Source organism: Trifolium pratense, linkage group LG6, assembly GCF_020283565.1.
Source record: "Trifolium pratense cultivar HEN17-A07 linkage group LG6, ARS_RC_1.1, whole genome shotgun sequence".
NCBI lineage: Eukaryota > Viridiplantae > Streptophyta > Magnoliopsida > Fabales > Fabaceae > Trifolium > Trifolium pratense.
The window spans coordinates 23,692,179-23,704,756 of record NC_060064.1 but is presented as its reverse complement, the minus strand read 5'-3'; the positions used below and the strand labels follow the sequence as shown (position 1 = coordinate 23,704,756).

Here is a 12,578-nt window from a genome sequence, read left to right as displayed (position 1 = left end):
GTTAATGCTAACTCATTGATTTTGTGTATAAAAACCACACTACACTATTGTAAAGTATACCAATTGATCACTCAATAAAATTACCCTTTCTCTCATTCTTATCTTACCACTTTTGTTCATAGTTCATAGTTCCAACATTTATAAGGTTTTTTCTACATTATTCATTACTCAACAACTAACTAAAATAAACCATATAGATATGAAAGAAAAAGTTGGGTACCGTATATTAATTTACTTATGTTTCCTTTTAATAAGCAATGTTGTTATGTTAGTTTTTTCTTTTTTGTCAGGACTTAAACCCTAAATTTACTGTTCTTTAATCCTTATCTCAATTAGTTTAACCAGTTGAACTATCCATTTCATCCCATATTAATTTACTTATGTGACTTGTTTTTATTATTTTTTAGATAAAATACCTTCATATTATCCAGGAGTAATGGGGGCCTCACCGACAATAGACTTTTAAAATGAGGCAAAATATGAATATAATGGAGTGTGATATATATAAACAAAGAGAAACCATATGATGAAGATATTGAATTTGTTTTTTTTAAAAAAATAACTTAACCGAGTTAATAGCGCTTTGTTGCTGCTAATGTTGTGGCAAGTGAGAACTGAGTTAAAACCTATATTGCTTAAAGAAATCGAAGTTGAACATTTTATAAGTGAGATGATCAATAAATCAAAAGCCTTAAGGTTTTGGGTAAAAGTATCAGGGTCGGCCCAAGGGTAAGGCTACTAAAGCCCTTGCTTTAGGCCTCCAATAAAAGTCTCAGACAAAAAAGCCTCGTATACATACAAAAAAGCTTGATATACATGTAAAAAAAGTCTGATACAGTAAAATTTGTTTTAGATCTCACTCACTTTTAAAAATTATTGGACAGTCCTTAAAAAGTGTGGTGTCCAACTCACTTATATTGTTGCTCAATATGGATGATCCCCCAACTGCCCTCTCGTGATCCAACATTGTATCTAAAACCTTGAAATTTTAGTTAAAAATGCGATATCCAACTCATTTATATTATTAATCCGAGTCTAATGTAAGTGATTTTCTGATGGCACCCCATGACCCAACAGTTAATTTCATATTTTTTACTCGCTATGTCAAAACAAAAAATAATGGTAACCACCACTACCAATTACGTTTTGTCGCGACTATATTTTGGTAGTAGTGGACATTTTTTAAAACTTTGGACTTACACTAGCTAATATACAAGCTGCCTTATTTTATATTGAGTCATCGAAAGTAGATGGTGGAGTACTTTATAGTTTATACTAAAGTACAATCAACTTGATTAAAATGTCATATTTTCTTAATAATAATGTTATGTACTTAGCTGTTTTTAATGAGCACTTAGCATTAAATTGTGACTCATCTAAGCTGTCATGGCCATAATCTTCACCTTTAAAGAGAGGGTTTGCGATTTGTGTGGTTGACCAATGACCACATCAATCCCAATCTATGGGAATCTATAATAAAATTCATAATTCTTTTGATTAGTATTAATAGAAGAAAAAAAAGTCAGATACTACAGCAAGAAAGGAGGTGGCATGATGGGATTTGAGTGTATTGAAAATGTTGAAGATCAAGATTTTGTTGAATATAACTATGACCGTATCTTGTTTTGGATTTTGAACCCCTCCTGCCGACGCACTAACTACCCTTGTGACCCTATCCAAAATATAGAGGAAATTAATCAACGTATTTAGTCTAAATTTTTAATTTAATATATTAATTTTTTTTGATAAATTTTTTCTTATATTTTGAGACGGTTGGAGTATATATATTTTTTTTATCATCAGTATTCGGTCCACTGAATCGTTTAATATATTTTGGGAATCAGTTCTAGTATCAAGTGGTTCCAACCCCTTTTCGATAGCAGTTGCGGGGATTGAATCATGATCCTTCCTACCAAGTCCAATGTCAATTACCATTGCACGTACCAACTATCGATTGGTTACGAGTATATGACTTTAATATGCAGTGGATCAACAAAATTATTATATTTACTTAAGGTAAGAGGTGTTGACGCAGCAAGAAGCTAATCACACACACAATGCACTAAAGCGCACACACACAGTGATAGGCGCGTTTTGCGCCTTATCGAGCTTCTAGTAAAAAACGGGCTTCGAGTGAAAAAACGAGCACAAACACAATTTTGCAATAACTCGAGAAGAATAATGGAATTTTGTGATATCTAAGAGAGAAGAATGAATTGTTTAGAAAGAAGAAGAAAATTTTATTCATCCACAATGGGCCACAATCAAAGTTACAATAGGAGGGTGTATTTATACACCTTTCTTAAGCTACAGGTAACTAACACAAAAAAATAACTTTCAACTTCCTAACCAACTTGTTCTTCACTTCTGCAATATTCCAGAGCTAGGTTACCATTGTTCATTTGCTCTCTCAAGTAGTGGAACCACAATTCTATATGTTTGCTCCTACCTAAGCAATATGATTCTTTGCAAGGTTGATAGCAGACACATTATCAATCTTCAAAGTAATTGTCTCACACTTGCCTTAGCTTATCTCTTCGATTAAATTTTTCAACCAAATAGCTTGACAAGTACTTAGTGATGCTGCAATGTACTCAGCTTCACAGGAGGAGAGGGCTACTACAAGTTCCTTCTTTGAACACCATGAGATTGGTGCTCCACCATAGAAGGAGTGGACTTAACTAACTAACTATTTTGGTAGTGAACCTGTATAAAAATACCGTATAGTTTTTCTTCATCTGTACCCTCTCTATTTTAGGTTTTCTTTATCTTCTTTGATTTAATTTTTTTTTGACAGAGTCTTCTTTGATTTAATATCTAAACTATTATGTGTCTGTTAATATTTTTTTTTTGTAAGTCAAAGATGTAGATTAAAAAATAAGGAAAAAAAAGTACAAGAACTGGGGGGATGAACCCAAAGTTGAACAAACCCTAATCAATCATAACAAACTACCACCAATCACGAGCACAACACAAATATGATTAGTGAACATCTACGAGCATCAACTAAGGTTTGAACGTTGGCGAATGAACCGTCCGCCAATACGGAAATGAGTCCACACAACATCATCTCCCTGCATACAACAAGCAAAACGACTCTTTCGAGCCAGTTAGACATTGTGTTATTAAACCAATAGCAATGAAACTAGTGAAATGAAGGCAAACTTAAATCAGTAAAATGTGCGGAACTCAATAACTCTAGAATCAGTCAGAAAATCAAACACCGGGAGTACCCACGATGTTACGAATATCCCAGACGACGAAGGTCGCACAAACCACTGTGTTATTAAACCAATAGCAAACCGTGTAACGTCCGGGTCTGACGAGGGCGGGGAGTGGTTGTCGGTGCATGAGGCATGACAATGAGCTTCTAGGCAAAAACGAATCACATCGGAATGAGAGGGATCCTGAGACCGTGCAGGTATGAGACTGCATGGTTGAAGGAAGACATATAAGAATTGTTTGGTACTACCTATCAACAAGATGCATCTTCTTTTTGATAGCTCATTCGATAAGAACGCAACAGTTAAGCGTGCTTGACTTAGAGTAGTCTTTGGATGGGTGACCTTCTGGGAAGTTTCCCGAAAAGCGTACGAGTGAGAACAAGATACGCTGAAAAGACTCGTATTGGTTTATAGGGTCAGTCGACAATGCGTAAAGTCTTCTGGGATGTTAAAATTGGTATCAAGAAGTGAGACACAAATCGACTCGGTTAAGCTAGCAAACGACCGCAAGTTAAATGATTTGATGAAGAACATATATTCAAAAAAAATTTCAAAAAATAGTTAAAAATTGAAAACACAGTTCAAACCACTTTTTCTTATGTTCTGTCACTACCTAAAGTTCCCAAGTGAAAATGAATAATATAATTTCCTTGTTAATCAATCACCTCATTTTGAATTATTCCTACCACTAATTTTATCATACTTCAAATTCAGTATGCTCTTTTGTGATTTTAACTTTTTCTACTATGAAAGGCTAAAATAAAGTTAAAGAGATCAATATAATAAGAAACATATTAAAGAGTCAAGTGATCAATTGAGGATGCAAAGAACAAAAAGTGACACTTGAATAACATAAAGAAACATTAATAATGATTATAATTTTAGAAGGATTTTATTTGACACAAACAGTGCATAATTTTTTTTATTATAAAATGATCCAACCATTTTCCATTGGTTACATACAAATGAGAAAAAATATGGCTGCAATTATCAAGTTTGTGTATGCTATCATCCTATTTATTTCTCTACTTTTTGTTGTAACTGAGGCCTTTCGTAAGCACTTTTTTCTCATCTTATTTATTTTATACATAATCTGTTATCCCTTTTTAATAATATAATCTTGTGTTTTACATTATATAGAAGAAGATATCCTAAACAAAAATTGCACAAATGTCTTTGAATATCAATATCCTTGTGTTGGAGCTGCACATATAGTATGCATTGATGGTCATTGTTATTGTTGTGGTAATTTACGGCTAATTCAACAAATAATTTTATTACTACTAAATTTATAATATTATTTAAACGTCATGTTATTCTTATGATTTCTTGCACAATTTAATTTTTCTTTCTCTAACCTATAAATTTCTTTGACAGGAGCATAAGCATATATATAAGCAAGGGTTACTTTTACCTTTGATTGCTATATAAATACATATATGGAGAATAAGCAATAAAACATAAGCATATAGCAAGGATTATTACTTATTACCTTAGCTTGCTTTTATAATATAATATATATGGAGAATAAGCAATAAATAAAGATAAATGATTATGTAAAATCATTATTCTATTAAGTTTTTTGTTATATGTATTGCACTCTTTTTTTTTTTTTATCAGATTTTATTTTACTGAATTTTTCTGATAAAGGTTTTATGAGGCTATTGTATTAGTCATTTTCTCGGGTTTTGATCTAAATCTTTCAAAATATTTGTTCCTTATTGAAATCTTTAATACTATTTTACTTTGAGGTGGTCACAGATAGCAGTGTAAATAAAGATTTTTTTTTTGGGTACATAATAAAGATAATTATTATTAAATAAAATGGATAACTATGAATATTAAATAAAAATAATCATTATTTTTCTTGTAAGTATAACTACTAGTTTTTCCTTTTTGTTTTTTGATAAGCACGTGTAACTACTAGTTAAATTGGGCAACTTTGAATCTTCACATTAGATTTGAATGGTATATATAACAAAATAGACCAACTCTGAGCCTTTTTTGTCACCCCTACAATTAACTCTTCATCCAACAAATCACTCAATATTCCAATTTTACACTTTTTATTATTTGACTTCACTCAAACAAATTTTCAAACCAAACTGAAATAATTTATGTATCGAAAAAATATTGTAGAGGTGAAGTCAAATAATAAAAGAGAAAAAATAAAATATTAGGCGGTTCTTTGGAGTGAGAGAGAATTTTTTTGATTTATGACACTAATTTATTTTTCAAAATATTAAAACTTTAAAAGACTATTTTAATTTCTAAATGACGGCTTTAGTAAGTAAATTAGGTTTTGCGTCTTCCTTTATATAGCCTGAGTACAACATGAGCTTGATGAACAATAGGGCTAAACAACAGCTGATCCATGTAATATTCAACAAACATATTTTAGAACCAAATCTTTTGTTTCGTTACATGTTGTAACATTCTTCAGAAACACGCAAGGCATAAATCGACCTCCTGCAGGTTCTAGAAACAGATGCACGTTTTTTGGCGCAAAAGCTACGTGAATATATTTTTCAATCGAGTCTTCAGTTACTTCACGCATAAGACAAATCTTCCAAGAACCTGAAAATAGAACACGATGCGATGTCGTACTCATATGTCAGGACATCTGGTTCAACATCTTACTAGAACATTGTTTTAACAAAATGCGGCCAACATAAAAACCCAAAAGATTATTCGAATTTATTTGCAATTCATAGATGATACGTTGATCATAAAAAAAAATAAAAATTGGAACAACATTTTGACCATAAAAGCTATTTTATAATTATTTGAATTTAGGGATAATTACACTCACCTGATCTCCTGAGTTTCCTTCAAATGACACAATCACCCCCCTCTAATTTTAAAATAGACACTAACTTCGCTTAAGTTTTCATTAAATTGGTGGTTACCTCCCTTCTCTCTTTAACACTGTTATCTCTCCGTTCAAATACATCAAGTCCCAACCATCTTCAACCATTCAAATGTTTTTCATTTTGTTGAATATATCCTCCTTCCATGAACCAGTGAATTACTTAATCAACTCTCATAAACATCTGTTACAGTGTTACGGCTACAGAGAAGAAAGATGCTGTTAATATTTATAGTCCAAGACAAAACTTCACCCAGTTTTTTTGCTGCTTTGCATCTTGTTCGTGCAGTATATGGGGGTTGTGAGATGAGCAGCTGCAAATTATGCAGGCGACATGCCTTTTGGGCAGGGAAGAATTAGAGTGTAGTATTGATTTTTGGACCATTAAAACCTTACTCAGAAGTTTTGAATTAGTCTCAGGTCTTAAAATTAATTTTGTGAAGAGTAAGCTTTACGGTTTGAATGTTGACTCTAGAATAATGGAAGCAGGTTCAGCGTTTCTGTCTTGCCGATCAGAAGTCATACCTTTTAATTTTTTGGGAATACCGGTTGGAGCCAATCCTAGAAGACGTGAGACTTGGAAACCAGTGGTGGATGCTATGCTAAAAAGATAAAGTACATGGAGCAGTCGGCATTTATCTTATGGTGGTCGGATTACTCTCATTAATTCGGTACTGACTAGTCTCCCACTTTATTTCTTTTCTTTTTTTAAGGCTCCCAGGTGTGTTTTAAAACAATTAGTGAAAATTCAAAGAAATTTTTTGTGGGGAGGAGGAGTAGAGGAAAAGAAACCATGTTGGGTTAAATGGGACCAAATATGTTTACCTAAGGAGAAAGGAGGATTAGGGGTAAAGAATTTAGAATTATTTAACCAGGCGTCGTTAAGTAAATGGAAATGGAGATTTTTATCCGAAGGTGAAGCTGTGTGGGCTGAACTCTTACGTTTCAGATATGGTCATATACCTACTCAGCTATTGGGAAGGAATTCAGTGTTGAAGGGTGCAAAATCTTCGATTTGGTGGAAGGATGTCATTGGGTTGGGGAGAGGGTTGGAGGTTGACTGGTTTCAGCAAAATGTTAGATGTTGTGTCGGTAATGGGCTTAATATTGGGTTTTGGAAGTTTAAATGGTTCGGGAATCATATGTTAAGCGATGTGTTTCCTACTCTTTTTGATAAAGAGGTCACACAAGATGTTATGATAGCAGATAGACTGATTAGTAATGGCGAGTCTTGTTCCTGGTTTTGGCAATGGACTGAGCATTTATCAGAGGATGAAGAACAATTGTTGGCTGATCTTAAGGAGTTGCTGGTTGGTTTTCTTCTACAACCGAATACTTGTGATACATGGCGATGGATTCCTGGAAAAACAGGGCTGTTTTCTGTAAAGTCTTGTTACAATTGGTTACTCGAACACCGTCAGGTAGAGGCTTTGGATTCTAATGTGTTGGCAGCTATTAATAAGCTTTGGAAGAATGATGTTCCATCTAAGGTAATCATTTTTGGATGGAGGTTGTTATTAGAAAGATTGCCATCGCGGTTAGCGCTTCATCGTAGAGGTATTTTGATTAATACGCATGATTTGTCTTGTGTTTTTTGTTTTCTTAACAACGAGGATTGCGCCCATCTTTTCTTCCATTGTCCCTTCAGCTACAAAATTTGGGAGGCGGTTTATAGGTGGTTAGGTAAGACTATTCCATCAGATAATGAAGGTTGGAAGCATTTTGATTTGTTTGGCAATTTTGTACAATCGAAGAAGTGTGGGGGTGTTAAACATTTGTTTTGGTTGGCTACTACGTGGAATATTTGGAGGCTTCGAAACAATGTGATTTTATGCTTCTTCTCTTATGGATGATATTAAATTTAATTCTTGGGTGTGGTTAAGTAGTAGGCATGGTCGAAATTCTAGTTTCTCCTTTTCGGATTGGAGCCATGATCCCTTGGGTTGTATTCAAAGCTTTTAATATTTTGTTTTGTGTTGTAAGGGATTGAGTACCCCTTGTACTTCCTTATAATATATATTTGCTTATAAAAAAAACTACAAGAAACAACATTCTTTGCACCGTAGTAATTTAATTAATGTCTACACATACCACCGAATCATTCAAGTCCTCACTATCATTGTGTTTAATAAGTGAATAGTGGGGGTTTGGGGGTCGGTCCTAGGATCGGATACCAAGTTTTCAAAAAAAAAAAGAGAGAAGAGAATAGAGGGGGTCTAGGGGTGTATGTTATATGTAATGTAAACCTTAAGGGAGGTGAGTGCATTTTGCCCTTGAATTTATTACATGGTTGAACGTTACTTTTCATAAAATTTCTCTCAGTTATAAATGTTAATTTCTCTTAGTTGCAAATACCCCATTCTATGGTAGATGATAATCAATAATAAATTTGATAGGAATGATAATGTGGAATGATCAAATAATATTATTTCTATTTTTTTTTATATGTTAATCAATCACCTCATTTGCGACTAAGATAGTGGTAGGTGCTAGTGGTATGTGGCAAGATCACACTTGGGTGTGGAAGATGGAATGGAGTTCGGTATTATCTGCAGCTGAGCAGGAATTAGCGCAAGAGTTAGACACTTTGTTGACAGGATTTTTCCCTTACCCGAATGACAAAGATAGAGATGGAACATACATCAAACCGGCCAGTTCTCAGTCCATTCGACGTATGTGTTCCTACTATCTCGTGTGGTTACTTTGGCAATTGACGAGAACGTGGTGGAAGCCTTGAATCAATTATGGACAAATGACATGTCATCTAAAGTGAGTATATTTGGATGGAGATTATTATTATCTAGACTACCAACTCGTATGGCGTTGGCGAAAAAAGGTGTTATTGTTAATCCGCGTGAGTTGTGTTGTGCTTTTTGTTTCAGAGAAGAGGAAGATATTGACCATGTGTTTTTCAACTGTTCTTTTTCGCAACAAATTTGGAAGGGAATTTTCGTCTGGCTGAATGTGGATTTTATCCCCTATGAAGTTTGTTGGCAGCACTTTATATCCTTTGGTGCTTTGGTGAAGAATAAGTCTTATGCAAAAGCTCGACATGTAATTTGGTTGGCAACCACATGGAGCTTGTGGCGAGCCTGTAATAATATAATGTTTAGAGGAGATGTCATTAACTTGCAATCCTTAGTGAATCAAATTATTTATATCTCCTGGTTTTGGTTTGTTGGTAGAATAGCTTCTAAGTCTTCTCTTGTATTTTCAGATTGGTGTAAAGATCTATTATCTTGCATTTTTAGCATCTAATAGCTTCTTTTAGAATTGTAAGGGTTGGGTACCCCTTGTACTCCTTATAATTCATTCTTTGCTTATAAAAAAAAAATCACCTCATTTGCGTAAAAAAAGAAAATCAATCAACTCATTGTGAATTATTCTTATGAGAGGAGATCCATATTATTGTTGCAGTGCACTGTTCACATTATTAAACATAAGTGGATGGTCCAGATTTTGACTGGACAATTTACGGTGGATTTTGGAATTGAGAAGATCGTTTTTCTATTCGTACCACTAACTTTATCATAATTCAAATTCAGTATGCTCTTTTGTGATTTTGGCTTTGTCTACTATGAAAGGCCAATAAAAAAGGGTTAAGAGTAAGAAATCAATACATTTTTAAGAAACATTAAAGAGTACTCTAGTGATCAATTGAGGGTGCAAAGGACAAAAATTAAGTGACACTTGGATAAAATTAAGAAACATTAGTTATAAAAAAAAACAATTAAGAAACATTAATAATGATAATGATTACGTATAATTTTTTTTTTTTTACAAAATGATTACGCATAATATTAGAAAGATTTTATTTGACATAAACAGTACGTGCATAAAATATTTCCTTATAAAATGATCAAACAATTTTCCATTGGTTACATACAAATGAGAAAAATATGGCTACAATTACCAAGTTTGTGTATGCTATCATCCTATTTATTTCTCTACTTGTTGTAACTTATGCCTTTCGTAAGCACTTTTTTCTCATCCTCGTCAAATTTTGTAGTTTTTTTTGTCCTAGAACTTCACTAAATAAGTGGGAGTATCAGGGTTCGAACTCTGGTCCCAGCAATAATTTACAATATCCCTGCCAATTGAATTATGCACACGAGGACAATTTTATAGTTATTTTTACACAATTTGTTAACCCCTTTTTAATAACATTATTTTGTGTTTTACATTATATAGCATCTATCCTAAATAAAAAGTGCGCATCCACTTCTGATTGTCTAAATTCTGCTGGTGATGATCCTTGTATTGGACGTGCATTCGTTATATGCCAAGAAAAAAATTGTGTTTGTGTTGATTAAAAATATTAACAGTTAAGTGAACAAATAATTTTATTACTACTAAACTTATAATTTTATTTAATTGTCATCTTCTCTATTTTTTTTATATAAGCATGTCATGTTCTATTTAAATGTCATATTCTCTATTGATTTCTTGCAAAATTCAACTTTTCTTTCTCTAACCTATATTAATTTCTTTGACAGGCACATAAGCATATATATAAGCTAGCATTTTTTTTTCTGAAACGGCAAAATATGCATTTATTTATATCTCAACTAAACAAGCACAAGAAGTACTTGAAGCGCAACAGAATTACCTTTGCTTGCTTTCATAAATACATGGAGAATAAGGAATAAATAAAGATGTATGATTATGTAAAATCATTATTTTATGAAGTTTTTTGTTATGTATGTATTGCATTCTTTTTTACCTTTGTCAAATTTTATTTGATTGGGTTTTTTTTTACAAGTAGTTTGTTAGTTAGAAAATTCATCTTAGGATTGACTGAGCTAAGCCCATAAGAACTGACTGAATTTTTCTATAAAGCTTTTCTCGGATTTTGATCTAAAAGTTTTCAAAATATTTGTTCTTTATTGAAATTTTTAATATTTTTTTCCGGACAAGCAAAAATGGATTATATTAAAACCAACGAATAGCCCTTACTAGCACAAGGTGTACCAGAGCTTTAGGATTTTATTTGACATGTTAGCAGTCAAAATAATTGATGAATAGCTAAACTCATTTACATGAGGCTGAGTGCTTGCCCGTCGGTAGCTGTATGAGCGGTGATCGTTTTTCCTTTTACATAAACTAGGAAGAAATGAGAGAATGAAACAAAAAAAAAATATTGATTATTGGATATAAAAAAGAGTGAGTGAAATTTAAATAAATCTTCACCATTTATTATTTTTGATTCATCTTTGGTGGTTTTTGTCTTTCATCCTTTGATCTTTCTTATAAAATTATGCACAACTTGACAGAACTATTAACTTTACTCCTCTACGTAATTTAAGTTGGTTTCTCATATTTATTTAAATCTATGGTCATCCATAAACAAATTAGTATTCTTCATCTTTTAATTGAAATTGAAATTGAAATACTACTTCAAATTCTTCATCCCCTCTAAATCAGGTAGATTCCTATCGGAAAGAGGTTGACAATTAGTTCTTTCAAAATTCATTATAATTTGGGTTTTTTTTTATGTTTGCGTTGCACGGGTTTGGTTAAAATATATAATTAAAATAATTTTATAAATAAATAATAATAATTGTGATAAGTATAATAATCACATACAGTTAAATAATATCTTTTGCTTGAAAAAAATAGATATTATTTTAAAATATAATTATATTAGTATATGTATAAAAATAAAAAAGTTGTTTAATTTGATATTTTTTATTAATTTATATCGTAGTTTTGTTTATAATATTTCATAAGTTTGAAAGGATGTATCATATTTTATTTTAATAGTGTAATCGTATAAGATCTTAGTTTTCTTTATATGAGTTGCAATTTTATAGTCACATGTCACTTTCCTTTTTATTTTTTATGTGTCCCTTATTTTATTTTCAATATATAAGTTTATCGTGTAAGATCTTAGTTTATCTCAATGTGGAGTTGTATTTTTTTAAATCTTAGTGTGACTTCATTTGGTTTAGATTGACATATCAACTCCGATTAATTACATATTCAATTAATGACTTGGCCGTCGTCAATGTTGTAGATCCAGACACAAATATTTTTGTAACTTTGATTTTAGTACATTATTTCCAAATGTTTTGCCATTTTATGATATTAACTTGAATATTGTGAATTTGTTCGCAAGTTCGTCTTTTTTGTATTTAGCAAGCTTGTTTAAATTATATTTGTCTTTGATGTACTCTTCTAATTTAAATAATTGAATATTTTTGTTTAGCCAAAAAGTTTATTTTGATTTACAAACCTTAGCATATAATGGGTTGTTTTTGACTTTGTTCGCTTGAGGGTCGTTGGAGCGAAGTCCTAAGAGCAGAGATGTTTACACTCTGACTTAGTTCGCTACTATTTCGCATTGATGAGGCTTCAGGCGAGGAAACAGAGCAATTTTGATTCCATGTTGGCCGAGCGAAGGTCCTTAATTTGGCTAAATTTTCTAGTTCTTTTGTTCCAAGTGCTTCCAACATGTTGTTTACCTAAAAAAAAAGGAAATTTAG

General features: G+C 32.2%; 2 long non-coding RNA genes across 2 annotated transcripts; both read left to right on the top strand.

The window, feature by feature from the left end:
• The first annotated feature begins 4,117 nt into the window (after positions 1-4,117).
• Positions 4,118-4,837, top strand: LOC123891248. The gene is made up of 3 exons (XR_006803037.1): positions 4,118-4,277; positions 4,365-4,469; positions 4,602-4,837. It is a non-coding gene; the product is annotated as an uncharacterized LOC123891248 (long non-coding RNA).
• Positions 4,838-9,908: 5,071 nt separating this feature from the next.
• On the top strand, positions 9,909-10,796 carry LOC123891555. The gene is made up of 3 exons (XR_006803157.1): positions 9,909-10,065; positions 10,285-10,417; positions 10,590-10,796. It is a non-coding gene; the product is annotated as an uncharacterized LOC123891555 (long non-coding RNA).
• The last annotated feature ends 1,782 nt before the right edge of the window (positions 10,797-12,578 follow it).